General features: G+C 42.1%; 1 protein-coding gene across 1 annotated transcript in view; it reads left to right on the top strand.

Annotated features, from left to right (window-relative positions):
• ZBTB7C (zinc finger and BTB domain containing 7C) overlaps window positions 1–26,358 on the top strand; it is a 301,985-nt gene that overhangs the window by 104,393 nt on the left and 171,234 nt on the right. The window contains exon 2 of the mRNA XM_060761231.2: window positions 14,001–14,061. The gene's annotated coding sequence lies outside the window, so the exon portion shown is untranslated. The remainder of the gene's footprint in view (window positions 1–14,000; window positions 14,062–26,358) is intronic.

Here is a 26,358-nt window from a genome sequence, read left to right on the forward strand (position 1 = left end):
TTCTTGGTGGTGGCCCCCCAACTTTGGAAATCCCTCCAGATCAGAGATCAGACAGGCTCCTAATTTGTCCACCTTCTGGAGGGAATTAAAAACCTGGATATTCCGTTGTGGTTTTGATTAGGCAGTTTTCACTGGAGAACTACCTTGATCCTATTCAAAGTCCTGCACTTTATTGTGGCCCTCCTCTTGGCTTAGTATGTTACTTTCTCTAAGGATATTCCTATCCCTTAGTTATTTGAATTTTCACTTTCCACTGGCCTCATTTGGGAAGCCCTGCACTTACCTGAACCCAAACTCAGCGTTTGACTTATCTCAACCATAAGATTGTTTTATGCCATTGTGTTTGTTTTTATTCGATCGATTATATTGTGTTTTCTCAGTTCTTGTGGGTTTTTTCGGGCTATATGGCCATGTTCTAGAGGCATTTCTCCTGACGTTTCGCCTGCATCTATGGCAAGCATCCTCAGAGGTGAGGTCGATGCAGGCGAAACGTCAGGAGAAATGCCTCTAGAACATGGCCATATAGCCCGAAAAAACCCACAAGAACTGAGTGATTCCAGCCATGAAAGCCTTCGACAATGTATTGTGTTTTGTTTTTATTTGTATTCAGGCTTGTCCCCTTGTAAGCTGCTCCGAATCCCCTTGGGGAGATGGTGGCGCAATATATAAAAAATATTATTATTATTGTATTGTCGAAGGCACCTCACTACCTTTGAGGATGCTTGCCATAGATGCAGGCGAAACGTCAAGAGAAAATGCCTTTAGAACATGGCTATATAGCCTGAAAAAACCTACAACAACCTATTATTATTATTATTATTATTATTATTATTATCTTCAGAGCAGCAGAAAACAAGCTTTCCCCTTCCTCACTGTGACATCCTTTCAAATATTTAAACATGGCTCTTATGTCCCCTCTCAGCCTTCTTTCCTCCAAGGTAAACATAGCCAGCTCCTCATAGGGCTTGACTTTCAAACCTTACTTTTGAAAACTCCAACAAATACTACAACCTCCTGGCACATTTTTTCCTGTCTGGAGGAACCTATGGCTGCTTATAGAGATATTCAAGGCCATGTTTTTAAAGAGCTGAGAACATAAAGCTCAACTGGAGATATACCTCAAATTTTCTTTCTACCTTATCCAGCTTTTTTCAATCTCAAGTTCTGTGTGCCAGGTTTCTGAATTCGTCAGGAGTGATGGGATGGACTGAACGGTCCTGGTGATATCTTCCAACTCTGTCTCTATTTTTCAAAACAATGAACAAAAATGTTTTCATCCCTCTCTGTTCCTCACCTTGGTTCATTTTGTGCCTTGCTGAACATAGTGTTTCTGTGGGAGTCTTGTTGCAGCATGCAATTATTAGGAACAGTTTTGCTGGTTATGGCTGAAATAAAGAAAGCATCCCTTCCTTTCAAGGTGGCAGAGCAAGATGGGCTAAAAGTGCCCCACTTGGTGCCATAAACCTGATTGATTTCCCTGTGTGGGTGACAACAGCCTTGGGCAGAAACATTTGGCTTATGGTGATTAGAAAGATGCTGGCGGTTTGTAGGATTGAGGTATTATTGGGACTGTGCTAGGACTGAGTGGGTTGTGTGTGGAAGGGGAGCTTTCATTACCTGAGATGGAAGATGGGGAAACAGACATAGTTTCTCTATCTCTTTATAAAATATTGAGGGCGTTTTGTCTGGTGTTTGCACTTTTGCATCTAGCAAGAATTTTTAATGAGTCTACCATTTCAGTCACCTGGGCTTTCAATGCATGTATTCTGCATTCATAGATACAGTCATTGACAACTTTACATTATTTTCTGTTGTTGTTTATTTGTTCAGTGGCTTCCAACTCTTTGTGACCTCATGGACCAGCTCACGCCAGAGCTTCCTGTCAGCCATCGCCACTCCCAGCTCCTTCAGAGTCACTTCAAAGATACCATCCATCCATCTTGCCCTTGGTTGGCTCCTCTTCCCGTTTCCTTCCATTTTCTCCAGCATCATTCTCTTCTCCAAGCTTTCCTGTCACCTCAATATGTGGCCAAAGTACTTCAACTTTGTTTCTAATATCATTCCCTCCAAAGAGCAATTGGGGTTTATTTCTTGAAGGATGGACTGGTTGGATCTTCTCGTGGTCCAAGGCACCCTCAGAATTTTCCTCCAACACCATTGTTCAAAAGCATCTATCTTTCTTCGCTCAACTTTCCTTATGAAACCGCTCTCGCATCCATAGGTTACTACGGGGAATAACATTGCTTTAACTATGTGGATCTTCGTTGCCAGCATGATGTCTCTACTCTTCACTATTTTATTGAGATTGGTCATTGAGATTGGTCTCCTCCCAAGAAGTAAGCATATCCTAATTTCCTGGCTGCAGTCTGCATCTGCAGTCATCTTTGCACCTAGAAATACAGTCTGTCACTGTCTCCATGTTTTCTCCCTCTATTTCCCAGTTATCAATCAGTACGATTGCCATAATCTTGGTTTATTTAAAATGTTTAACTGCAACCCAGCTTTTGCCCTTTCTTCTTTCACCTTGATTAGAAGGCTCCTCAGCTCCTCCTTGCTTTTGGTCGTCAAAGTGGTATCATCTGCATATCTAAGGTTGTTAATGTTTCTTCCAGTAATTTTAACCCCAGCCTTGTATTTGTCAAGCCCTGCACATCGCATGATGTGTTCTGCATACAAGTTGAATAGGTTGGGTGAGAGAATACAACTTATATGCCTTTCCCAATATTGAACCAGTCTGTTGTTCCATGGTCAGTTTTTACTGTTGCTACTTGGTCCTTATACAGATTCCTCAGGAGACAGACAAGGTGACTTGGGATCCCCATACCATCAAGAACTTGCCACAATTTATTATGATCCACATAGTCAAATGCTTTAGAATAGTCAATAAATTTAAAAAAAATTGGATTTGTCATTTTATATAAGGGACATAATTTTACCATGCCATTGTATATAATGGGACTTGAGCATGGATGGATTTTGGTATCTCAGGAGTGTCCTGGAACCAAACTACAGCAAATGATAAGGACATACTTCAAACAACAGACTCTTTTTCACATGTCTTCCAGGGTTCTATCGTGGATTCTAAATATTTATTTATTTACTTTACTTATATACCACTGTTCTCAGAAGAAGACTTCAGACATCAAATGCTAATCAAGGTGGTCAGTTGAAACATTCACACCTAGTTCCAACAGACAAGAGTTCTTTGTCCCACCCTGGTCATTCCACATTTTCCTAGTTCCAACAGACTTCACTACCTCTGAGGATGCTCGCCATAGATGCAGGCGAAACATCAGGAGAGAATGCCTCTAGAACATGGCCATATAGCCCGAAAAAACCTACAACAACCCAATACCTATTTATCTGCTCACATTCATTTTCAAATTGCTAGGTAAGCGGAAGCTGGGCCAAGAGCTCACCCTGACTTGGGCTTTGAACTGCCAACTTTTCAGTTGGCAAGGTTTACTGCAGCAGGCAATTAACCTGATGTGCTAAAGCCTGGTCCATCACTGGTTCTTCCCAATGATGTGTGAATCCAACTTTGCTGCTTTCCTTGTGCTTACCTCTAAGTCTGAATCTAGACCAACTACCAGTGCTGCCATCCTCCACATTTGCTAGCTTCATTAAAATGCATTTGAAAAACAATGTTGTAGCAGGCATAGGAAATATGCAGCTTTCTTGATGTTTTGAAATTGCAACTTGTTTCGTTCCTCGCAAGGAATTGCAATGTCAAATGAAAGTCGCTCTCTTGAAACATCCAGAGATAATTTGGGATCTTGGGGGAGGCAGATATATTTTCTCCATCTGTAAATGGAGGTGCAGGGGAGGTACTTTGATTTGTCATATTCGTATATCTCTGAATTATTCGTCTTGCTAGTGTTTTAAAAACTGTTCCAACAAAGCTACACTGGAGAGTAGTTTGCAGTGTAGATTTGTTGTAAATGTTTTCAACATGCTAGCAAGACAAACATCACCGCAGATGGTGTTACTCAGTCAAGGTGTTTTATAGCTTTTAAGCTTTAAATATTTTGTTATATTTTAACTGCTTTGAGTCTCACTTGGAGGGAAAAGCAAAATATAAATCAAATAAATGTATTGTCGAAGGCTTTCATGGCTGGAATCACTGGGTTGTTGTAAGTTTTTCGGGCTGTATGACCATGTTCCAGAAGCATTCTCTCCTGATGTTTCACCTGCATCTGTGGCAAGCATCCTCAGTTGTTTTTCAGAGGTCTGTTGTGTACATTGTGTATTGTGGACTTCCCAGAGCCACAACACTTCAATGCATCCCAGATGAGCATAGGGTACCCCTGCCATGACTACTAATACTTGAAACCCACCCTCAAAGCCACTGAGTTGTTTTGAGGAACAAAGTGGGAGTTGAGGTTTTGTAAGATCTTTACCCTTCTCAAGAATAACAGTATCCCCAGTTATAGTCAAGGGAGCCTGAAAATTTAATGTACTTTAATAAAAAAAGAAATGATAAGAATGATAGCTTTTTGAGTATGAAGAAGACAACAGTGAGAGGGTAGGAAGTGTTAGATATGGTTTTCTTTCTTTTCTTAACTTTTCTATCTTCTTTGCTTTTATTCAATCTACGCTCTCTTTTCTATTTTAATTTAGATAAGGAGAAAAATCCTTTTTAATGACATAGAAACCTTTTTTTGCATTAATTCCTGAAGAAGACAACAAAATAGAATGTTAAAAATATCCCTACTTCATATCCACTTCCCCCACTCTATTAATAGAAATATATATATATTAAAATTAAAATATTTCTCTTCCAAAGTACTGACACCTCACTAAACTTCAACTCCCCTGAGTCCATAACATCGGGTCATGGCAGCTGAAGTGGTGTCAAACTGCATTAATTCTTCAGTGTAGATATTAGGCATGTGTGGAAAAATTGGAAATCATTGTAAGTCGGATCAGGTTTCTATGCTTCATACTTATGACCATGATTTCTGATGTGCATGCGCAGTCCGCACTAAAAATTAAGATATCAAAGCTTAAGATGCCTCAGTTTCTTAAGCTTTGATTTATTTGTAAAACTCCTGTGATGCAGTTAAAATTTACAGGTCAATGAAGCCCTGCTGAGAGGCGAAGCCAAACAGGTTGGCATGCCTCTCAGCCAATCAGGGCTCACAGAGGAGGAAGCAAAGGCGTAGCAGCCACCATTTTGCCTTTAAATTCCAGAGTGAACTGGAGGAGGCTCCATTCACACTCTGGAAGGGATCGAGGGAGGAGGGCAGCGAGAGCTGGAGCAGGCAGGCAGGCAGAGTAGAGAGACTGAGAGACACATTGAAGAAGGAAGGGAAAAAGAATGGAGTGAAGTCAGAAAGCTTGGACAAAGAAGGAAGGAAGGAAGGAAGGAAGGAAGGAAGGAAGGAAGGAAGGAAGGAAGGAAAAAAGAAAGAAAGAAAGGAGACGAAAGCTGGGCTCAGGGGCTGCGTGTGCTGGGCTTGAGTTCTGCTGTCTGGCTGGTGGCTCTTGTGGAAAGGGGCTACCAACACTTTAAAATTACTTTGAGTTAGATTTTGAAGAATAGTAAGCTACCCTGGCTGCCCCACAGTCTGGGTGCTGAGGAATTGCTCTTGCTGCTTCCAGCCAGCTGCATTTTTTTTTTACATTTTAAATTGGAATTCTATTTTATTTTTGTTAAGTTATATATTTTATTTATATTTTATTTTTAATTGAGTTATAAAGCAAGAAGTTCTAAAGCATTGGCAGGCAAGCAAACTGTTGGTGTCTTATTATTGCAGAGCTGACCTCTTTGTCAGGTTCTTGGCTATGGGCATCCCTGCAAGCAAGCATTATTTAATTTAGAGGCTGGATGGCCATCTGTCAAGAGAGGGTACCCTTCTGCCTAGAACAGTGGTTCTCAACCTGGGGTCCCCAGATGTTTTTGGCCTTCAACTCCCAGAAATCCTAACAGCTGGTAAACTGGCTGGGATTTCTGGGAGTTGTAGGCCAAAAACATCTGGGGACCCCAGGCCTAGAAGAAGGGAGTTGGACTAGGTGGCCCTTGGGGGTCCCTTCCAACTTTAGAACTCTATGAAAATGTAGAACTGGTTAATATTGGTTTCTTCTATTGGTTAATATGAGAGACATTCAACATTGTGAATTTTTAAAAAAGTTTTTTGTCAAAACCTTTTAAAAAAATCCTTAAAATCAGTACATGTGTGAATATTTCTGAAAGTTGGGGAGAATGATCCCCTATTACCTTGTGTTGTTGTAAAGAAAATTCAAGGAGATAGCTCTTGTAGTTTTTTTTAAATGTTGTTTATAAAAACTTTGAAAATCCGAGGATAAGCAAAATGTTCTGAAATTTGGTGGGCTAAGAGTGGTAAATGTGTTCTACCACTGTAGCAAGTTCCACCCCAATAGCTGTAGTAATTAGGGAGAAAGGAGCCCCTGAAGTTTCCCCTCTTGCACAATTACTATAATGAAATAGTAACGAAATTTCATTACTCTCGTTATAGTAACCAAATTCTAACCAAGCACACTTTAAAAACACTTTAGAAATGTAGAGCCAGTGCCCCCCAGTTTTCTAATGACTTTTGAATAATTTTTCAATGAATCGCACATTCCTAGTAGAAATACCAAGTAATAATAATAATAATAATAATAATAACACTTTATTTATACCCTGCTACCATCTCCCCAAGGGACTCGGTGCGACTTACATGAGGCCAACCCCAAAATGCAACAATACAAGCAATAACAATAACAATACAAGCAATTTAAAAACAACAAAACAATAAAACAATAACACAAGCATTATCAATAGGACAACACACTTTCAAATTTATGGGTAGGCCAAATGTAATTAAAATTAAAAGATTAAAAAAATAATGCTGGACATGGGCGAAAAAGTGATGGGGTAGTTTGTGGGAATATACGAGCAGACCTAAAACAGTATAAAGTGCTTTGGAGGACAAAGTGCTATGGGATCATTATTCTGGGAAGGCACACTGGAACAACCACGTCTTCAAGCTCCTCTTAAAGACTGCCAATGTTGGGGCATGCCTGATGTCCTTAGGAAGTGAGTACCAGAGTCGAGGGGCCACCACCGAAACGCCCCTCTCTCTCATCCCCACCAAACGTGCTTGAGATACAGGTGGGAGTGTGAGCATGGCCTCTCCAGATGATTGAAGAGATTGTGTGGGTTCGTATACAAAGATGCGGTCACAAAGGTAGGTGGGTCCCAAACTGTTCAGGGCTTTGTGGGTAAGAACCTGCACCTTGAATTGGGTCCGGAAAATGAATGGCAGCCAGTGGAGTTCCTTGAACAGGAGGGTTGACCGCTCCCTGTAAGGAGTCCTGGTTAACAACCTAGCTGCTGCCTGTTGGACCATCTGGAATTTCTGAGCCACTTTCAAGGGCAGCCCCACGTAGAGTGCATTACAGTAATCTGGTCTAGTGGTGACTAAGGCATGGACCACCCTGGCCAGATCCACCTTCACGAGGTATGGACGCAGTTGGCCTGTAACACATCAATTGGGATGATGTACTGGCTTTTGGTGGCTTTCAGAGGACGGATCAGGAGATGGGAGTATAGTTACAATGTCGTAGCTACACCTTGAATGCAGGATTGCGGCCAACATTTGTAATTAGCCCATTATCAAGTAAAGTCTGCCATAGGGCAAGTTTCCTACAAAAGGCAGCACCAAATAAAAAGACAATTATAAGGAGCGTTAATCTTGTAACTTTAGATAATGGTCCGACTTGAATTTGCTTGTGATAGGAAACCAAAAGGGAGGGAGGAACTCACATCCCACAATTGAGGTAGGTTTAGGTTTAGATAGTGCAAAGCAATTCTCATTTACTGACTGGTAGAAATTAAAAAAAAGGAGAAACATCCCAAAGTACAGTCACTGATAAAACACTCACTTTCTTGGATTAAGGTCTTGTTCTGTGAAAATTCATTACCGGAACACAAAAATAGGAAAAGAAGAAGAAAAAGAGGGAGACGGCTATCTCATGCAACAAAACTTGAGTACAAAAGGGTTTATCTGGCATTTGAATGAATAGATTTCTTTCAAAAGGAGGGAAGGGGGGAAAGAATTGGCAGCGAATCTGTGTATCTGCCCTGTCATTTTGTTATACAAACAAGTGAACGGCTCTGGAAAAAAGGGAGAAAGATCAGTCAATTTTGAGATAATGAATGGTTTAAAAAAATCCCAAACACAACAGCATCCAAGGGTGTAGAAACTGAGTGCAGAAATACAGGATCCTGTGAGTTCTTACTATTTAAAAAGAGAGTTTTTATTTATCATTAGATTGATAGTGATATCCATAATTGATATCTATATCTATATCTAATAAGTCAGTGTTTGTATGTATGTATAGTAAAAGTCAGTGTATGTATGTATGTGTCTGTGTATGTGGCAGCTTTTTGATTGGCTCCCACTTCCACAGGCCACTGTGACCCCCACGAATGATGGACCTGGACCAAACTTGGTACACATAACCCCCAAACATGGCCAATTGTGCATACAGAGGGAGTTTGGGGGTGATTGCCCTGGGAATCTGGAAATTGTAGTTGACCTGTGCATGTATGTATCTGTGTATGTGGCAGCTTTTCAATTGGATCCCATTTCCACAGGCCACTGTGACCCCCACGAATGATGGACCAAACTTGGTACACATAACCCCTAAACATGACCAACTATGCATACAGATGGAGTTTGGGGGTGATTGCTCTGGGAATCTGGAAGTTGTAGTTGACCTGTGCGTGTATGTATCGGTGTATGTGGCAGCTTTTTGATTGGCTCCCACTTCCACAGGCCACTGTGACTCCCACGAATGATGGACCTGGACCAAACTTGGTACACATAACCCCCAAACATGGCCAACTATGCGTACAGCTGGAGTTTGGGGGTGATTGCCCTGGGAATCTGGAAGTTGTAGTTGACCTGTGCATGTATGTATCTGTGTATGTAGCAGCTTTTTGATTGGCTCCCACTTCCACAGGCCACTGTGACCCCCATGAATAATGGACCAAACTTGGTATACATAACCCCCAAACATGGCCGGCTGTGCATATGGGCATTTGGGGGTGATTGTTCTGGGAATCTGGAAGTTGTAGTTCACCTGTATCCAGAGAGCACTAAACCTAGCCAACGATGGATCTGGACCAAATTTAAGTGATATTACCAAACTTCCCAAAGCAAACAATGCCTTATTCAATGCCGGGTCCCTAAGTGAGTACATACTAAAAGTGAAAATATGTATGTGTGTATGTGGCTGGAGTATCCACTTACACAGACAAGCTTCTGCCTCCACAAACAGCTATAGCTCCCACCAGTCAGGACTATGAACTTAAACAATGATGGATTTGGACCAAACTTGGCACACATACCTGATATGCCAGATTTGAATATTGGTGGGTTTTGAGGGGAATTGGCCTGGATATTTTGGAGTTGTAGGTACTGGGATTAATAGTTTACTTGCAATCAATGAGCATTCTGAACTCCACCAAATATGGAATTGGACCAACTTGGCACACAGACTCCCATGATCAGCAAAAAAATACTGGAGGACTTGGGGGGAGGGGGAATTCACCTTGATTGGGTGGAATCTCTTTCTTATGATTTGAATCCATTGGTTCCTAGTTTCCAGAGCAGCATAGAAGATGCTCATTACATGGAGACTAGGATTCAGAACAATGGCTTCAAACTACAGGAAAGGAAATTCCACCTGAACATTAGGAAGAAATTCCTAACTGTGAGAGATGTTCAGCAGTGGAACTCTCTGTCCTGGAGTGTGGTGGAGGCTCCTTCTTTGGAAGGTTTTAAGCAGAGGCTGAATGGCCATCTGTCAGGGGTGCTTTTAATGTGATTTTCCTGCTTTTTGACAGAATAGGGTTGGACTGAATGTACCACAAGGTCTCTTCCAACACTATGATTTTATGATTCTATATGACAGCTGTTCAGATATTTAAAGCTGGGATCTTATCCCTCCTATGTAAAGGAGCACCCATCCCTTTCTGATGCTATCCCATTTTTATTGCAATTAAAAGGCAGGAAAGAAACCCCGTTTGTGTACTAGCTGAGCTGTTGCACAGTTTCTAGGATTACAGAATTCTGGAGAAGGAAAAAAGAGAAAAATCTGCCTGCTTTGGAACATCCTTTGTCTCTTTGCTGTTGATGCACTCACAACCTTTTTTTCCTTTTGGTAACACCAACTCCAAAAGCATAGGTTTGGCCCTCTATATCCACAGATTCTGCATCCATGGAGTCCACCATCAATGGCTTAAAAATATCCCCTCATTTTTTTTCTCAAAAGCAAACCTTGATTTTGATATCTATGTATATATTAAAAAATGTTCTTTGCATAATGAGTACCTTAAAAACAAAAGAACCAATAAACAAAATCACACCAAATTTGGCAACAAAACGTCTCACAACTCAGGGAGTGACCATCACTCAAAAATTATGATTTTGTCATTTGGGAGTTGTAGTTGCTGGGATTTATAGTTCACCTAAAATCAAAGATCATTCTGACCTCCATCAACGATGGAATTGAACCAAACTTGGCACACAGAACTTCCATGACCAACAGAAACTACTGGAAGGGTTTTGGTGGGCATTGACCTTGAGTTTGGGAGTTGTAGTTCACCTACATCCAGAGAGCACTATGGACTCAAACAATGATGGATCTGGACCAAACTTGGCACAAGCACTCAATACACCCAAATATGAACACAGATGGAGTTTATGGAAAATAGATCTTGACATTTGGGAGTTGTAGTCACTGGGATTCACAGTTCACCTACAATCAAGAAGCATTCTGAACCCCATGAACAACAGAATCGGGACAAACTTCCCACACAGAACCCCCCATGACCAACAGAAAATACTTAAGGCCATCCAATCCAACTCCCTTCATCAGGGCAAGAAAACGTAATCAAAGTCCTTCTGACAAAGAAGCCATAAAGATAGATAGATAGATAGATAGATAGATAGATGATAGATAGATAGATAGATAGATATAGATAGATATGATTCACACACTCACAGATATAGTATCATAGATTTGAAAGGGACCCTTAAAGAAGGATAGTGATATGTTGCATGTTCCAGGGTGGGCAAACAAGACACTCTCCACATCAACACTGACAAAGAAACAGCAAGGAATACTGTTTACCCACAAGCATAAAGAAATTACATATATTAGAAACCAACACTTTCTCATTACTTTATTTTCCAGATCAACAGACTGGGCCACAGCAACGCGTGGCAGGGGACAGCTAGTGTTATATAAGGGATTCTAATTTACTTTGCTATTGTATATAATGTGACTTGAGTATCCATGTATTTTGATATCTATGGGGGGCCTGGATCCAAACAGTAGCAGATAACAAGGCTCCACTGTACTAGCATGTTTCCTTTGCCCTCCCCTCCTGATTCCCTTTTGTGTTGTGTTGTTTTCTCATATCATTCTGTCTTTACAAGCCAGTTGTTGTACCTAAGTTGCTTGGAAAAGCCTTTGGATTGAGAAATGGTATAATGAAAGGTAGAAATAATCTCATCATCATCAGGAGGAAGAACACCTTGATCTTCTCTGTTTTTACCTCTGCAAGTCCGCTCCTCAGACGAGTTGCATTCAGCCTTTCCTTTTTTTGTTATTGTTGATGACTTTCGGCGTTCTAGTGGCTTCGGTAGCTAGAGACCGAACCATTAGTTGTGTGAGTGTAGCTATTGCATATCAGCCTAATGATCTTGGCTGGCGAGGCAGCGAAGGAGAAGCGACAGGCTAAAGGGCAGGAGGTCAGATCCTGTTAAGGTTTCTCCAAGGCAGAAGGGATCATTAGCGGCCGAGGGGCGGGTTGGATGGGGTGGGGGGCCGCACGTCTCCACTGACCTTGGTGCAGGACCAGGCTTACAGCCCGAATGAAAGCATCACGGTGGGAGTTTTGCAGGCGGCGGTGTGGCTTGTCACTTGCAGGTTTCCCTTAGGAATTGTGTTCCTGCCACATCCAGCTTTTCTTATTAGCGCTTGAACACCACGACTTCACAAAAGGTGCGCTCATTGGCAGGAAGTCAGGGGCAAAAGAAACCAAACTTACAGTTACTCTCTGTTTCCTTTCCATTATTTTGCGCTTGAGTAAATGCCAGTTTAATAAAAAGCCAAAGGGGTTGACGGCGAAGATGAAAATTCTACACAAAAAGCATCCATTAGACGAGGATTTAATAGAAAAAGAAATGGATTTGAGGGTCAAGGTAGATGCAAGTTTAGGGATATGATTAAAAATGTTCTTACAATGGCCATGTCTTTCTTACTATATGATGGTGGATTTGGATTGGAACCATGGCTCAAGAGTAGGAAGAAGAGACTATATGAATCAAATCCGTAAATAATCAAGTCTGCAAAAGTCACACCTGATTGCCATATTCTTACCTTGTTGAAACTAACCAAAAACCTTCTTTGTCCCACAATTGTAAGATATCATTATACTTACATCTTTCACTTAATATGGAGTTGGGGTTTTTTGGCAGGTGTGTAGAAATAACATCACATTTTTGTGGGATTTATGAAAAATGCTCACATTTGGAAGTATAATAAGATGTTGTGAATTCAGCAGTTACAGACCAATGTAGCTATTGGTTTCTTCTGCAGAGAAGGCTCTGTCCAAGCTGCTGAATTTATTTTGAGGGCAGGGTTCAGCACCTTGGATAGTTCCTTTAGATGAAAACCATGATTTAAATGGATGCCCCACAGCTGTCAGAGCCATTATAGTGGACTATTTGTGTGTCTCTGTATTTGACAATTTGAGGTGTGAGCTTGTAGTCAAGTGCTAATCGCTCTTTCGCAGTTCCTAAGGTCCTCTTATTTTTGCTTGAAGTAAACCTGGTCCTGTTCAATATCTTCGTTAATGACTTAGATCAGTGGTTCTCAACCTGGGATCCCCAGATGCTTTTGGCCTACAACTCCCAGAAATCCCAGCCAGTTTACCAGCTGTTAGGATTTCTGGGAGTTGAAGGCCAAAAACATCTGGGGACCCCAGGTTGAGAACCACTGACTTAGATGAAGGGTTGGAAGGCATGATCATCAAGTTTGCAGACAGGACCAAATTGGGAGGGATAGCCAATACCCTAGAAGACAGGAACAGAATTCAAAATGATCTCAACATATTAGAGAGATGGGCCAAAACTAACAAAATGAAGTTCAACAGGAACAAATGTAAGATATTCCACTTAGACAGAAAAAAATGAAATGCAAAGATCCAGAATGGGGGATGATGCCTTGCTCGACAGCAGGACTTGTGGAAAAGATCTTGGAGTCCTTGTAGGCAACAAGTTAAACATGAGCCAACAATATCATGCGGTGGCAAAAAAGTCAATGGGAATTTTGGCCTGCATAAATAAGAGTATCATGTCTAGTTCCAGGGAAGTCATGCTACCCCTCTAGTTTTCATTGGTCAGATCACACTGTGTCCAATTCTGGGTACTGCAATTGAAGGGAGATGTTGACAAGCTGGAATGTGTCGAGGAGGGTGACTAAAAAGATCAAGGGTCTAGAGAACAATCTCTATGAGGAGAGGCTTAAATAGCTGGGCATGTTTATCCTGCAGAAGAGAAGGCTGAGAGGAGTCATGATGAGGGCCAGGTATAAATATGTGAGGGGAAGTTATTGGGAGGAGGGAGGAGGGTTTTTTCTGCTCTCCTGGAGACTAGGATGTGGAACAATGGCTTCAAACCTATGCCAGTTTGAACTGAGGGGATTCCACCTTAGCCGGTAGAATGTTGAATCCCACCTGAACTTGGGATCTAAGCAGAAGCAGCCCTGTTTAGTACCCGAATAGGAGACTACCAATGAATACCAGGTGCTATAGGACATTTCAAAGGGAAGAACTGACTGTTCCTTGCTTAAGAAAATCCTATGACATTCATGGTGTCTCTATAAAACAAAAGTCAAGTTGCAGGCACATGGACACAATGCAAACAAGACTTGAGTCGTTATCAATAATTATTTCTTTCTGTTGTGTTTCCTCTTAGGAAGTGATCCGTATTTTATGGGGAATGCTTTCTGAAGTTTGAAACGGAGACGAGGTAAACTGTGAGTGTCACAGACTCCTGCTTTTTTTGTGAATACTCTAGTATGCTGTTTAACCATTTTGTGATGAAAAGGTCATTGACTTTGCTAAGGGCATTTGTAGGAACCAATGATATAAGCAGAATTCATTGCTTATTTATTTATTTAGTGTCAAAAGCATTGCATAAATAGATAAGTCTAAAACTGATAAAATAAAGGGATCACAAGCTACTAGACCAAAAACGGGCAACAGCAACTGCATTGTCTGTAGCTTTACAGTTCTTCCTCTGTGTATGTGGCAAGGCATTGCGGGTAAGCATACAGATGCAGAGTTGCTGGCTCTGCTTCACAGTCACACAAAGTGGAGGATTCCTCTAAGACAGTGCCATTTTGCCAGGTTGTCTTTTGATCTGCTCACTCCACTTTTGAGTCTGTTCAGGGACTTCTAAGTTGCCCCTTCTTGGTTTGCCCCGGAGGAAGACCCTCGTGGGGGGCCATCCAGTTGGGATTGCCTGATTTTGCTGCCCACAAGGATATTCTTGCTGTTGCATTGCTTTACAATTCATTGCTAACCACCCACTTTGAAGATCACATCTGCACAAAATGTTGTTTTGATTTTATTATTCTAAAGAAATGTCACTTTAAATACTTTCTGTGCTAACACAGGGCTAGGCATCTGATTTTAATGTCATATTGATTATCATGCCATACTATGTCATAATAGTTTAATGCTGAACTGTGATGGGGTGGCATTTTAAGGCTCGATCAACAGGAGGATAGTTGATCTAGATGAAGAGAACTAATAGTATCACTCTATTGTACTTTGGTCAGCCCTCACCTGGTGTATTATGTCCAGTTCTGGACACCACCGTTCGATAAGGTTATTGTCAAGCTGGTATGTATCCAGGGAAGGGCAACCAAGGTGAGCAAAGGTCTGGAAACCAAGCCTTATGAGAAACAGCAGAGGAAGCTGGGTATGTTTAGCATTGAGAAGAGACGACTGAGATATGACACAATAGCTATCTTTAAATATCTGATGGGATGTCATGTAGAAAATGGAGCAAACTTGGTTTCCCCTGCTTCAGAGTCTAAAATACAAACCAATGAATTCAAACATAATCCTATGACAGATTGGAGAGCTGGGCTAAAAATGACAAAATGAATTTCAACAGGAATAAATGTAAGATACTGCATGTAGGCATGAAAAATGAAATGCACAAATATAGTTGGCCTGCATATTATGTGAGGGATCAGTTCCAGAATGTATGACTAATCTGGAACCTGCTTGTTCTTACTTTAAATGAGCAAGGCTTTGGGTTTCAGGGCAAAGAATATCATAAGGTCACTCTGGAGGCCCTAGAAAATGCCTAGAGAAGTGGGACACATGTTTGTCCGCCCTTGCATTACTGAGATACCTCTGTTGCAGGTAAGAGCAAATGAAATTGGAAAAATGTGGAATAATTCATTTGCTTTATTCATTACTGCAGTCATCTAATTCTCAGCTATCTATTATTACTTTGGGTTCAGCTAACTAAAGACTGATAAGGTCCCCCATGACCTTCTGGCAAACAAACTAGTCCAATGTGGGCTAGGCAAAACTACGGTGAGGTGGATCAGTAATTGGTTAAATGGATGAACCCAGAGGGTGATTCTCCCCAATGCTTCCTCTTCATCCTGGAAAGAAGTGGAGTGCTGCAGGGTTCCGTCCTGGGCCCGATCCTGTTCAACATCTTTATTAATGACTTAGATGAAGGGTTAGAAGGCAGGATCATCAAGTTTGCAGATGACACCAAATTGGGAGGGATAGCCAATACTCCAGAGGACAGGAGCAGGATTCAAAACGATCTTGACAGATTAGAGAGATGGGCCAAAACTAACAAAATGAAGTTTAACAGTGACAAATGCAAGATACTCCACTTTGGCAGGAAAAACGAAATGCAAAGATACAGAATGAGGTACAGTATGTGTGAAAAAGATCTTAGAGTCCTTGTGGACAACAAGCTAAACATGAGCCAACAATGTGATGTGGCGGCAAAAAAAGCCAATGGGATTTTGGCCTGCATCAATAGGAGCATAGTGTCTAGATCTAGGGAAGTCATGCCCTTCTATTCCACTTTGGTTAGACCACACCTGGAATATTGTGTCCAATTCTGGGCACCACAATTCAAGAGAGAAATTGACAAGCTGGAATGTGTCCAGAGGAGGGCGACTAAAATGATCAAGGGTCTGGAGAACAAGCCCTATGAGGAGCGGCTTAAGGAGCTGGGCATGTTTAGCTTGAAGAAGAGAAGGCTGAGAGGAGACATGATAGCCATGTATAAATATGTGAGAGGAAGCCACAGGGAGGAGGGAGCAAGCTTGTTTTCTGCTGCCCTGGAGACTAGGATGTGGAACAATGGCTTCAAACTACAAGAGATTCCATCTGAAAATGAGGAAGAACTTCCTGACTGTGAGAGCCGTTCAGCAGTGGAACTCTCTGCCGCAGAGTGTGGTGGAGGCTCCTTCTTTGGAAGCATTTAAACAGAGGCTGGATGGCCATCTGTCAGGGTGATTTGAATGCAATATTCCTGCTTCTTGGCAGGGGGATGGACTGGATGGCCCATGAGGTCTCTTCCAACTCTTTGATTCTATGATTCTATAAATACATCATGTTAAGAAAAGTTACTTTCTGTAGCACAACTCCTAGGACAAGCTAGCTAGCAGGGCCAAAGACTTTATAACGTGGGGATTCTGGAAACTTTGGTCCAAAAAAAGTAACTTTTCAAAACTGTAGAAAAACTGGTTGCAAAATGCCTTTACACACACACACACACAGGTGTGGTAAACTGAAATTGGAAATAAATGTAAATTTTCATAAGACTGAAAAGGAAATTAGATGCAGGTAGAAAAATCATGAATGAGAAGGACTAATGGTTAAGTAGGTGGGAAATTGACCAGAAATAGTTAGGTTCATCTTTTGCTAATGTGCATGTGGTTCTGTAGTTTAGAACATGACAATTAGGTAAGACTGCATTTCCCAGAAGAGACACTTCAAGGCTAGTAGTTCAAGGGAATACAGATATGCCTTGGTCTCACTTTCAGCTTCTTCATGCAAGTTTTGCCTGATGTCCATCTTTCTGATTTTCCCATTGTAACATAAGAATAAAGGTGGACAGAGGCAATTCTTTATCATGGATAAGAAAAGGAAACTTTGAGCTAAACCAGCTCTGTAGATAGGTCATCTTCTGGTGGACATGGTTTTGGGTAGGTTAGCTGTGTAAGTCTCATCCACAGAGAAATGTACTGCAACGTCTATATAAATAAAAATGTAATGTTCATTTGTGGGATTAACATAACTCAAAAAACACTGGACGAACTGCCACCAAATTTGGACACAATACACCTACTACCCCAAGTAGTGACCATCACTCAAAAAACATGGATTTTGTCATTTGGGATTTGTAGTTGCTGGGACGTATAGTTCACCTACAATCAAAGAGCATTCTGAACCCCACCAATGATGGAATTGAACCAAACTTTGCACATAGGACTCCCACAACCAACAGAAAGTTCTGGAAGGGTTTGGTGGGCATAGACCTAGAGTTTGGGAGTTTTAGTTCACGTACATCCAGAGAGCACTGTGGACTCAAACGGTGAAGGATCTAGACCAAACTTGGCACAAATACTCCATATGCCCAAATGTGAACACAGATGGAGTTTGGGGGAAATAGATCTTGACATTTGGGAGTTCTAGTTGCTGGGATTTATAGTTCACCTACAATCAAAGAGCATTCAGAACCCCACCTATGATAGAACTGGGCCAAACCTCCCACACAGAACCCCCACAACCAACAGAAAATACTGTATTTTCTGGTGGTCTTTGGCAACCCCTCTGGCACCCCCTCATGAAGGTCTGGGCTGGAAGAAAAGGTGTCCTTAGATGACAGGGAACTGGGGAATGGATGGGGTACAAGGCCAAGTCCTGACTGTTTGACCATGGGCTTGAGACGTGAGACTACTCATTATTGAAGGCCTGATAAAATCACCAAGTTTTCAAGCTCTTATGGAAGGAGGTGAGGGATGGGGCCAGCTTTATCTCCTTGTGGAGGGCATTCCAGAGGCAGGGGGCCACCACCGAGGAGGCCCTCTCCCTCATCTCCTAATTTACAAAATAATGTATTCCTGAGCATTCCTTTTACAGAACACATAATACCAGAATCAAAAATAACATAGAACAGATATGTTCCTGTACCAGTTCAATGTGTTCCAGATAACAATTTCTTCAAAACTAACACAGCCCTTGTTGAAATAATAGCACCAACCATAACCCTTGCACAACAGCTTGATTTCCCCCCAAATTCCTACCAAGCTGCCGTTTTTCTTTTCTCTCTTTTCTTTGAACTTTGATCTTCACTCTTAAGCCATTTTCTTTGCCTCTCCCTCTCTCTCTTTTAGTGTTTTTTAGTCTGGGATTACTGCACTTCCTCTCTCTCTCTTGCTGTAGTTTTCCCTCCAAAGAAGCAAAACTCTAATCTGTGGCAAAGTGGAGGGAAACATATTTTCTCCTTCCATCTGGCAAACGGATAAAACATCAAATTGGTGGACTTTTCTTATCGGCATGTGGAATTTGGAAGACACGAAATAATGACCTGTCAACCTGCCTCCGGCAAGCCAATTTCGCAACATTTGACGATTCATAGCGGCCTGACTGTGAAATATAGAACAAAATCCATAAATGCCTTGATTGCCTTTTTAATAAGGGCATCCAAGATGTCTTCTCCAAAAAGAAAGAAAAAGAAAAGAAGGAGAGGGGAAAGGCCGATGTATGAAGGAAGAGGGAGAAGGCTTACAACTGTATGCGTAGTGAGATTGTGCCGTAACTCATTGCTTTGGTCATCTTCATAGATGTTGTGAGTGTCCCTTTATGAAAAGTAGTTGCTTTGCAAGCTAATGCAAAGTGGTGGCCCACTGAGGAGGAGAGTTAGCTCAAATAGTTGGAGGTACCTCTTGTAAACCTGAAAACCTTGTGTCTATTGTCTTGGAAAGGCTATGCAGTGTAAAAGACTTGCTGATGTGTATATCCTTCAGGTAACAATTCAGCCTCACCCTAAACTTGCTTTCTGAGCAAAAGAAGTCAAGAGTATTTCGAGTGCATTTCCAAGGGTGCTTGAAAACTGTGCAGAAAATTTCAAATGCTTGCAGAATGGAGAGAAAATTCACTGAGGTTGTTTGTGAGAACATGAGGATGTGAATACACACACACACACACACACACACACACATACATACACAAACATACTAGCTGTACCCGCCACCCGTTGTTGTGGTCAATCTTCCCTCTTTCTCTCCTTTTTCCCTCCTTCCTTCACTCCCTCTTTCATTCCTTCCCATCTTTCCTTCTCTTCTTCCTTTCTTCTCTATCTCTTTCCTTCTTTCCCCCCTTTTCTTTCTCTTCTGCTGTCTCTTTTCTTCCTTCTCTATTTCCTTCTTTCCTTCCCTCCCTCTTTCTCTCCTTCTTTCCCTCCTTCCTTCACTCCCTCTTTCATTCCTTCCCATCTTTCAGTCTCTTCTTCTTTTCTTCTCTATCTCTTTCCTTCTTTCCCCCCTTTTCTTTCTCTTCTGCTGTCTCTTTTCTTCCTTTTCTCTTTCCTTCCCTCCCTCTTTCTCTACATCTTTCCCCTTTCCTTCACTCCCTCTTTCCTTCCTTCTTTCCTTCTCTCCTTCCTTCCCTCTTTTTCTTTCCCCCCTACTTTCTCTCCTTTCTTCCTTCTCTACCTCTTTCCTTCCTTCTCTCTTTGCTTCCATGCTTCCTTCTCCCTTTCTTTCTTTCTTTCTTTCTTTCTTTCCCTCCCCCCCTCTTTCTTTTCTTTTCTTTTCTTTTCTTTTCTTTCTTTCTTTCTTTCTTTCATTTTTTTCTCCCCTTCCCTCCCTCTATCTTCCTCTTTTCTGTATTGTCATTTAGCTTTTCGTCATTTAGGTTTTTGGGGCTTTTTAAGTCCCTTCTGCTGTGTTTTTCAGTGTTTTATGATTGAAGGACATACATTGGGTTGTTAGGTCTACTATGTCCAAATTTGGTGTCAATTCCCCCAGTGGTTTTTGAGTTCTGTTAATCCCACAAATGAACATTACATTTTTATTTATATAGATATTCCTAGATCTCAGTCAGGAGTAAAAACTGTAGTCTCCTCTCTCAGCAAACCAATTATGTCTCCCTTCCAGTTTTGTTTACAGTTCTCAAAATGGTGTCAGGAAGTAATGTGTCACAACAAGGGCCATCCAGTTCAGTCATCTACCATGCAGAAAGATACAATCAAAGCACTCCAAACAGATGGCCATCCAGCCTCTGCTTTCAAACCTCAAGAGAAGGAGAGACTACCACGCTCCAAGGAAGTATATCCCACTGTCATTTTGATCTGACCACCAGGAATTTCTTCATAATATTTGGATGGAATCTTTCTTCCTGCAGCTTGAATTCATTGTTCCACGTCCTAGAACAGCTGAAAACTAACTTGTTGCCTTCTCAATATGACATCCTTTCAAATATTTAAACATGGCTATCATGTCCCCTCTCAACCTTCTCTTCTCCAAGCTAAACATACCTAGCTCCCCAAGCTGTTCCTCACAGGACTTGACTTCCAGACCTTTGGCCATTCTGCTTGCCCTTCTCTGTTCCAGCTTGTCAATATCCTTCTTGAATTTTGGTGCCCAGAGGACTGCAGAGAAAAAAAATAGTAGGATTTGAGGGGCGTACAAGTTTCTGGAATGACTGTAGATGTGAAGAGTATTTTAGTATGCTTTCATACATCTAATGGGGTTTTCTCTGTGGTTTGGAGACATGGATTGTCTAAAAATTGTACTGGAGCAACTTTTTTTTTCAAAAATGGAGATTGGAGTGCTTTGGAGCACGTGGTGGTTTTCAGAAGCTGCAAAAATGGGATGCAAGGGATATATGTGGCACAGATATCACAATTGTCCCACCTCTGGATTAGGTACATAATACATCATCTTTCACTGAATCTGATCATGGAGTGAGGTGGCCTAGCACTGATGATATGCATTTCTGCTTCATAAGAATCATGGGTTCAGAGTCCCAGCATGCATAGGATCCGAAGAATCAAATCAGGCACAAGTGGGTTAATGAGTCACATCATGGGTGAGCTGGCCTAGTACTGGTGATATGTATTTCTGCTCCATAATAATAATGGGTTTAGGGTCCCAGCATGCATAGGCTCCAAAGGATCAAATCAGACACAAGCAGATTAATGAGTCCCATCATGGGTGAGCTGGCCTAGCACTGGTGATATGTATTTCTGCTTCATAAGAATCACGGGTTCAGGGACCCAGCATACATAAGCTCCAAAGAATCTAATCAGGCACAAGCGGATTGATAAGTCCAATCATGGGATGAGCTGGCCTAGCACTGGTGTTATGTGATTTCAGCTCCATAAGAATCACGGGTTCAGGGTCCCAGCATGTGTAGGCTCCAAATGATCAAATCAGGCACAAGCAGGGTGATGACAAGACTCAAAGGCTTTATTCACTTGGCCAAAAGTAGATGTTGGAGAGACAGGACTTTCAAATCAGACGTAAAGGCAATATATACATTCAGGGACATTTATAGAGAGTTGACAGCTATTCAAACAATTGACTTTTGCTACTCTGGGTGCTGATTGATGCAAGTTACAATCTCTTGTCTGCTGCTGCCGCTGATTAATTTGCCTGTCTAGTGGGAATTTTAATAAACTGTCCTTGTTCAGTTTGAATATTGTTACTGCTTTCTGGGTGGGTATGTGGGGAAATGAATGTGGGCTCAGTTTGGGGCTAATGGATGTTGATGGCTCTAATCTTGCCAACCAGGAATCTGACAGTGAGTCCGAGTTGTGAAACAATGGGTGCCAAAACACCTTGACGGATTCTCAGGAAGAGACAATGGCCAGGCGTTGGGTGATCTTTCTAACTAGCCAGGTATTCATTCATTGTGAGGTATAAGGGTTTATTGTTGGTCAGGAAGGGTGGTCACCGGAAGATTAAGCCAGCTGTCTGGTGGAGTGATGGGAGTAGCACTGTATTCTCTCTGGTTGGTGCTTGTGCAACTGTGTATCTGAAGCAAAGGTAGTTTTTGGATGCCAGTGGGATAGTGTTTCTGGGGGGAAAAGTCATCCTCAGACCCCAGCCAATGGGACACTTCATGGCATCTTCCTTGGCCATGGATTTTGGAGTCTTTTGGGGTCCTGGGTTACAGCAACATACTGGCCACACTGATAGCAGGTGTCTGCGAGTTTAGGCAGAGGTTCCTATTATTTGCTATTTAAGCTTCTTAATTGCACATCCTAGGAAATGAACTTTTTGTATGCAAATCAGTGGCCACAGCAAAGACTGTTCAGCAATGGATACAACAGTCTCTTGGTTGTCCTTGGCTCTGGGGGCTTATACTGCGTGGACAGTCACAATTCTCATGGGGGGCAATGAAAGTTTTCACATGGCTTGAAAGCCTTGCTTATAATATTCCTGACTCCCCAACTCTTAGTCTAGAAAATGGCTAGGATTTGTGTGAGTCATGTGCCTATGGGTGTGTGTGTGTGTCTCATTAGCTTGTTCCCAATCTCTTTACACCAATAAATTCTAAATTCCCTAATTTGTTAACCATTTTTCCTTCCAAAAACACATTATATGGATGTTTTGACCCTAAATGGGACTAAAAAAACAACCCAAAAATAGAAGAAATCACAGGTCAATCCTTTCTGAGTTTTGCTGGACTTTTTGGTGTGGTTCACTATGGAACCAAACCAAAGCAGTCAAAAATGGTTCTCCAATTCTCAGAACATGTCCATTCCTGTTCCACAAGCACCCCAAAACTTCTAGGTTCCATTTAAGGGCTTCTTTCATAAAAGGGGATCCTGTATTCTCTAGCAGGCATCTTCTTGAAAGCAAACACCGACTGTAGCACTGAAGATAATAGCAAGACGGCTGTTGACTTGTGGGAGCTTGACAGCGCTCTCATGTAGCTGATGCTTAGTGAGGCAACGATAATGGATAGTTTGCAGCTTCTCTAACAAAAAGAGTGAGGGGGGGGGGGTTCAAAAGGAAAATGAATCTAGGTTGGTCTGACTTCCAACTGAGCTTCATGCCAGCTTCCCAGTCAAGGAGAGAAAGGAAGCCTGCTGCGGAAGGGGTCACTTCTCAGCCCCCCGAACTGGTCAGCTGTCTTGGATCCAATTCCATCAACTATCCACAGCTCGGAGGGCTTCAGGATAATACCCTTTTCTGTTAATAGAGAGCTGCGAGCATTTAAACTGTATTGATAGAAATGTCCGTTTTATCCTTGCATGTCTGAGGTTTTTCAGACCCCTCAGACACGAGGCAGGTCAAGATTTCGATGCCATTGTGTGCATTGTAGAGAAGAGAGATGAATTCATCTGATATAAAGGCTTTCACCCCTTTTTTTGGTGTGCAAAAAAAGGAAGAGCCTCTTCTTCAGACATTGAGCTTTCAAGTCAAACAATGCTTCAAAGACCCTCCGTATGGACTTTGAAAGGGGCAGAAGGCACTCGCTAATATATATATTTTTTGACAGAAATGAATAATAACCACATTGAGTCACTGGCAACTAATTTGGAAGTGCTTAGCACACTGTGTGCCTTCCACAAGAAGCCTATCCCCCTCCCTCCAAAATGTCCAGCTAACAAAGAGGCTTTCTTTTGCTTTTTGAAAAAAAAATCCTGCTTGGAGACCAGTTTTTTGGCCTTTAGATGCCCCTGTTCAGAACCGTTTCATGGTAAGAGTTGCTTATGAAAGGATGAAAGGATGTCCATGCTGGAAACAGCAGGTTTCACATAGAGTCCAGAAGCTAGCAAGATTTTTTTTTAAAAAAATATTCTTCCCACCTCCTTCTTTTTTTACCTTGATATTGTGAAAGCATTGCTTGCCGGATGCTGTAATGGGGGATCATACAATGCAAGGGAATATATTATCTCGAGGTGTCCTTTTGCAGCTTTGAGCCGCTTAATTCAGATATTATCTGGAGGAGTCTAGGAAGGAGATTCACCCTGCTGCGGCTTGTGCTTTTACTTCTTTTTTTTTACAAAAAGAAGAAGAATTTCACTGCATTGCTTTGGGCACAGGCCTCATTGCGCTCCAGATAACCTGCAGGTCTTTACAGTGGGAAGAAATGTGTCTTCCCAGAATACCCAAGGGAACAGTTATGTTTCTGGCATTGCTGTTACCTTTAAAACTGTAACAAGCCATCTCTTCTTCTTAGCTATAGCAGAAGACTACAGCATCAACTTTGAAAGCAAGAACGAATGGAAAACCAGCATCACTTGGTGATGTGGCTGGCCAGCACTTGAAGATTCTTGGATTACATATGGTCCTACACTGCGAGGCAGAGGGGGGTGGGAGACGGGGGTAAATTTGACCCCCAGGCTGTGTCAGGAGACACCTAAATTTTCTGGATCTCCAGAAAATTTCCTCTTGGATTTTTGTGTGTGTCAGGAACAACTTAGGAAACTGCTTGGATGATGATGTTCTCTCTTCTCTTCCTTCCCAACCTCTTTCATTTCATCCTCCTTCTCCACTTCCTTCTCTTCTTCTTCCGTCTCCTCTTTTTCCTCTCCCTTCTCCATTGTTGTTTCCTCCTCTTTCTCCTCTTCTTATTTCCCTTTTCCTCTTCTTCTTCTTCCTCCTCCACTTCTTTCCTTCTCATGACTCCTCCATTGTTGTTTCCTCCTCCTCCTCCTCCTCCTCCTCCTCCTCCTCCTCCTCCTCCTCCTCCTCTTCTTCCTCCTCTTCCTCCTCTTCCTCCTCCTCCTCCTCCTCCTCCTCCTCTTGTCTTCCTCCTCCTCTTGTCTTCCTCCTCTTCTTCTTATTTTTCTCTTCCTCTTCTTCCTCCACTTCTTTCCTTCTCATGACTCCTCTATTTTTGTTTCGTCCTCCTCTTCTCGTCTTCTTCTTCCTCCTCCTCCTCTTATTTTCCTCTTCCTCTTCCTTCTCCACTTCTTTCCTTTTCATGACTCCTCCATTGTTGTTTCCTCCTCCTCCTCCTCTTGTCTTCCTCCTCCTCCTCTTCTTATTTTCTCTTCCTCTTCCTCTTCTTCCTCCACTTCTTTCCTTCTCATGACTCCTCCATTTTTGTTTCCTCCTCTTCTTGTCTTCTTTTTCCTCCTCCTCTTATTTTCCTCTTCCTCCTCCACTTCTTTCCTTCTCATGACTCTTCCATTGTTGTTTCCTCCTCCTCCTCTTCTTGTCTTCTTCCTCCTCCTCTTCTTATTTTTCTCTTCCTCTTCTTCTTCCTCCTCCACTTCTTTCCTTCTCATGACTCCTCCATTTTTGTTTCCTCCTCCTCTTCTTGTCTTCTTCTTCCTCCTCCTCTTATTTTCCTCTTCCTCCTCCACTTCTTTCCTTCTCATGACTCCTCCATTGTTGTTTCCTCCTCCTCCTCTTCTTGTCTTCTTCCTCCTCTTATTTTTCTCTTCCTCTTCTTCTTCCTCCTCCACTTCTTTCCTTCTCATGACCCCTCCATTTTTGTTTCCTCCTCCTCCTCTTCTTGTCTTCTTCCTCCTCCTCTTATTTTCCTCTTCCTTTTCCTCCTCACTTCTTTCCTTCTCATGACTCCTCCATTGTTGTTTCCCCCCCCCTCCTCCTCCTCGCCTTCTTCCTCTCTTCCTCTTCTCCTCTTCTCCCTCCTCCTTCTTCCCTTTCCCTCCATCCTCCATTTTGTTTCTCCTCCTCCTCCTTTCCAGCTGCTGCTCTTTCTTCTTATGGGGTTTAAATGTGTAGGAAATGCCTCCAGACCATCTGAAACATAGTGTTGTGCCTTATTTTACCACCCCACCCAAATACCTGATATTCTTATGGGAAGTGATGCCACTGCCTCTTTGCTTCTGAATGTGCTACTGTGGTCTATCAAAGAGGTACCTCTGATGCAGTTGCTGACATTACTTTTCCATGGAGATCTGCATCCGTGTTGCAGTTTTTTTGGCCATAATCATGACATTCATACAGCCCATCTTGTGATTTGGAATCTACATTGTGTGAATTTTCTCTCTGCAGCTGCATTAGCTACTGAGAGGAAAAAAGGCAACATAGTTCTGGCACTGCTCCCAGTGCGCCAGTGACCACTGGGACTACCTGTACCGATTTATGCCAGAGCCTCTGCAGTTTGATTTGGAGGTCTTGATAGTGGCTGAGTTTTTCCTGTTGTTTTTCCTCCATGCAACTGTCACCTGGTATGGTGACATCAATAATCTAGACTTTTTTCTTTTCCACAATCGTGATGTCTGGTGTATTGTATTCCAAAACTTTGTCAGTCTGGATTCGAAAGTCCCACAGTATTTTTGCATGTTC

This window comes from Anolis sagrei, chromosome 2, assembly GCF_037176765.1.
Source record: "Anolis sagrei isolate rAnoSag1 chromosome 2, rAnoSag1.mat, whole genome shotgun sequence".
Taxonomy (NCBI): domain Eukaryota; kingdom Metazoa; phylum Chordata; class Lepidosauria; order Squamata; family Dactyloidae; genus Anolis; species Anolis sagrei.